Genomic DNA, 4,786 nt, shown 5'->3' with positions numbered 1-4,786 from the left:
AATAGATTTCCGGGGCTTCCAATCACTTTAGCGAATAGAGGAACAACCACTGATAATTACGTACATTATCGAATTCAAGTGGCGGGTTTGCTAGGAAGTGAATGCAATGGGTGAGACCTATTTATATTAAACTGGCTTGAGCAAAATTGAAATATATTATCAATTATGCATCATTTCATGAACTTTGAATCATTCATACATTACTTTGGATGACTTACGGTATCTCTTAATAATCGTGATTTTACTAATAAGAGACCGAGGTCCAAGTTCAAGTACCGAGATTATTTGTGCTTACGAAATTTCATTACGCTTTCCACCCATTTTTACTAGGGGCAGACACACCTTCTTATGTGGTTTGATTTTGGCATTATTTTTTTCTCTTTTAATAAAATTTTTATCATTTTTCAAGTTTGCAATGATATGCTTTGACCAAAGAAAATCCCGTCCCTCACATCACCGGGAATTAATCTCGTCAGAAATCCCGTCCCTCACATCATCTGGAACCCATTTCAACTTTTTCATATCCAAATGCGGAGAAACATTTCCCTCGTTCGTCCGATCCCCTCACGGGATTTTATCCGGTTTTTTAAGGCGTGAACGTAGCATCACTCTTCTACATATGGTTTGAATTTGAACCATTAAGTTTCTTTTTATCGGCAATAGTAAGAATGTAACTGAAACGGCTTACTAAGGTAAGTAAAGAAGAGAGATTACAACCCCAAAAGAGAGACAGAAACTCGGGAACCCCATAACCCAAACAGGGAAAACAAAGTAAACTAAATGGCAAAATTATATCATTGCACACTTGAAAATTGATAACAATGGTTAGAAAATCATATATAAGTCATTTTTATTGTCATTTTCCCATCTCTTTTTTTACCTGACTGTTGCTATTTTTTCCAAGTTTTCATTTCCTTCTTGTTTTTATCGATAATAGAGGATAGGATGTCTTAGAAAATTGAATTACAAGTACCAATCCAATCTAGAAACACTTGGATAGAAGAATTATATGTATTAACTTCAATTTTTCAAATTGTTGAGAACCATACTTATAGGGGCTAAGTTTATATGTAGATAAATTGTTGAGAATTGTCGAAGTTTTGTAGGTTTCCCAGCAATCATGCACCATCATGTGAAGACTGGGTCTAGTGGTGCTTCCCAGCCACTTCCCAAACTCCTTTACACATCAACCTGGGAAGGGTCTGGGTCTTCCATTTTTTCCCAGAGACTTCCTGGAACGGCTAATCGTTAGCCGTTCTAATCCTAAAAAACGGGTATTGATCAGCCGTTCCACAAATAACGGTCACTAATCGACCGTTTTGAAGGGAACGGTTAATGGTTAATCGTTTTCCTTATCTTGACCGGTCAAAATCAATTCAACCGGATAATCATTAACCGTTCCACTATTTACCCTAAAACATCCAGAGAACTCGACAGAGTTCTTTGGTTCTTCTCTTTTTTTTTCCAAACAAAAGTTCTTCTTCTTCCCCCTCCGTAAAAATCACAAAAATTTGTTTTCTTCCATTCTTTTGTTTGGGTTTGTGGAACAAAGGGTGAATTCTAAGTTGGAATTGATTTGAAGGCGTTTTAACCACTCAATCCTTAAAGGTAAACTATTTTAAACCAGAATCCTAGTTTCCAATTTTCTTTTCAATTAAGATTAATTGTGCAAAATTGATAGGTTATTGACACTAATTAAATGCCACAATTATTAGTTACTGCTTTGTGTTTGTTTAAAATTTATTTAACATGACAAATTTTTGATACTTATTGATGAACATGGTTGATTGGTTAGCTATTGATGAACATGGTTGAATTGTAGTGGCATTTGATTTTAGATAATCCTAATTATGTATCCTAATTATGTTGCATGTCTTGTAATTTTGATAATACACAATTCATAGAAATGTTTTTGAGTATGAAATTAAGTTTTGAGTACGAAATTAAGATATGGTTTTTGAGTATGAAATTAAGTTTTGAGTATGAAATTTTGATAATACACCATTCCTAATTTTGTATCCTAATTAGTAAGATATGGTTTTGAGTATGAAATTAAGTTCTTCCTCTAAGAGGTTTACATTTGTTTGGTGATTTTTATACGTTAATATTTGTTTGTTTGGTGCATTTAGATAATGATATGGAGTACCGACGGACCAAAAGTTGTCCGTAAAAGGTAGAGATACATCCGGTTTAGATTCACCGAAGATGAAAATGAGAACTAGTTGGGGAAGAATTAAGGATTATTATGATATCGTTGTCTTCAATAATCCACGCGCACTTCATGTATTAAATAATTGTGGCTTTTCCACGATATTTTCATTTAATTTTAAGAATTCAGATGTGCAACTCACAAATGCTCTAGTGGCTAGATGGTGGCATACAACCAAGACTTTCCATTTCCCGGGCTTTGAAATAATATTGACACCTTTAGACTTTGTAATGTTAATTGGAATTCCTATAGGTAAGGGTGAGCCTATAAATTACTCTAAGAGGTTAACCAGCGAATATTATGAAAGTTTAGATGATTTGTACTTTAGTGGTGTGATCGCCAACCTAAATAGTCCATTTGCAAATATGGAAGATGATGCTCAACCCCCCCCCCCCCCCCCCCCCCCCCCCTTGTGACAAGCCAGGAATTCTAAAAAACCATGAGATAGTAAATCTTCAGTTGTATGTCTCTCTCACCTTTCATCTTATATAAACAATAGGAAAGGCATTGAAAACTCCGAGGTCTGGGAGGAATTGACTAGGATTTTTCTTCTTTGAGTTATTGGTCAAGTATTCACCGGAACGACTTCCTCTAACGCTTCAAAAGCATGGTTGGTTGTTTTGGGAGATTCAGAAACTTGCAAAATCTTGGTAGGTTTGATTGGGGTTCATTTATTTATGGTAGATTTTTAAACAACATGGACAAGGTTTGTAGTGGTGTTGATAATAACATGGTAGCCATGTGGATGATATTAGAGTATTGGTACTATATTTACTTTCATAATTGTCAACCATTACAAAATTTGGATCATTCGACCTGGAACAAATTTACCATGTGATTGATATGTTTCAATCAACCCATACAGAGGGTGTGAAATAGTTAGACTCCGGGAAACATTCTGTGAACAATGCTAAAAGACAGATGGATCTGAGACTGTCACCTGGAGCAGTTGTTTGGCAACCATGGGTATTGAATGTCCACTATGAAGATGAGGAAGTAGCTTTATCAAGAGAGGTTAGTCGAAAGAGAATATATTTCAGGGGAGTAGTGGATACGAAAGATGAGGTCCTTTATCTTGGGGAGAGATGTTTGAGGCAGGTGTTAGGTATAATTTCAATTCCTTGTCCGCCTCCAGATTTTTCAATCACTAGAAGTGAGGATATAATAGAAGGGGTTCATTACTTTCTAGAAGATGAAATTGAATATGTACATTGGTGGAAAACTGTCAGCATGGGTCCTTTGTTGTGAGATTCGAGTTGTGTTCAAAACCACAGAGAGGTTGGTATTGGTAACATTGGAAGCTCTCGTTTCGTTCCTAATGTACCTGCTCCAAGTCAGTTTGTAGAAACATTTGTCTATACCCAACCAGAGATGCCATGTACATTTCCTACAGTAGAGTGGTCATTTCCGTATGTCAACTCGGAGGGAATACGTGAAATACATCATCTTCCAAATATCACCCATCGTCGTGATTGGAGTAACATCCATGGCACCGAGGTTAGTTATTAATATACCTTATTTTTGTAAATTTATTAGTATAAATATAAAATTTTCTTATAGTTTTTATTTATAAATCAATAATGTAACAGGATCAGCGGAAATGCTTGGCACAACAAAGTTTTGAAAAGACTGATGCACTCGAGCAACTATTGTATGACCGTTTTTCGTATGGCCCTTCCGATGTTGGCGGTGCATCTTCTAGTGCTTTTAGCACTGAACAATCCCAAGAAGAAGCTTCTCTGCACGGGACATTTCGTATGTTGGGCTTATATGGTTCTGGTGAGTGCAGCCGTAAGCGTCAATCTACTTCTAGTTTGGATGATCATCGAACAGGGTATCACCCAGTTGTCAGGGACGCCGGTATTAGTCCTACCTACTCAATCCCAAGATTGAGTCAAGAAGAAAATCCTTACTTGAACAGTAATGTGGATTTAAATACAGATATGGAGTTTGTTGTTGACACCCAGGTTGAGAACACACAAAAAAGGTCATTTGATTTATTCCTAGCAACATAGTTGTATGACTTTATTGTTGTTTTAATATGTATTAAACTCTTTTAATATGTATGAAACTGAGTTTAAATATGTATGAAACTTTATGTTTTTATTTGTTACAATAGATTTTAAAATTTCATGAGAAGTGACATTTCTTTTAAATTTTATAGTATCCATGAATGATAACTTCTGAAATTGTTTGTTTGTTGATGTGCAGTGACATTTCTTTTCAAATTTATAGTATGCATTAAAAATTGGCCTTCTGACATTATTTGTCTGTTGATGTGCAGTGACATTTCTTTTCAAATCTACAATATCCATGAATAATAACTTCTGACAATGTTTGTCTGTCGCATTAAAATTTATTTTCTTTTTCTTTAATAAATGGTTGGTTCATACTTATCCATAGAGAGCTTTTCATCTTGTAGAATCCTTTAAAAGACTTTGTAGCCTCTTAATAATTCACACAAAATAAAGAATTCTTTGTTTCATCGTCCTTCAACATATCATTCCCCTTAAAAAAATTGAAAATGGTTGCGTTTGATTCATCTGAAGATTTGGTCATCATGAAATCTTGGGTGAA

The sequence above is a fragment of the Papaver somniferum genome, unplaced genomic scaffold (assembly GCF_003573695.1).
Source record: "Papaver somniferum cultivar HN1 unplaced genomic scaffold, ASM357369v1 unplaced-scaffold_0, whole genome shotgun sequence".
Lineage (NCBI taxonomy): Eukaryota > Viridiplantae > Streptophyta > Magnoliopsida > Ranunculales > Papaveraceae > Papaver > Papaver somniferum.
The sequence above is the reverse complement of the archived record's forward strand: the minus strand, read 5'-3'. Positions refer to the sequence as shown.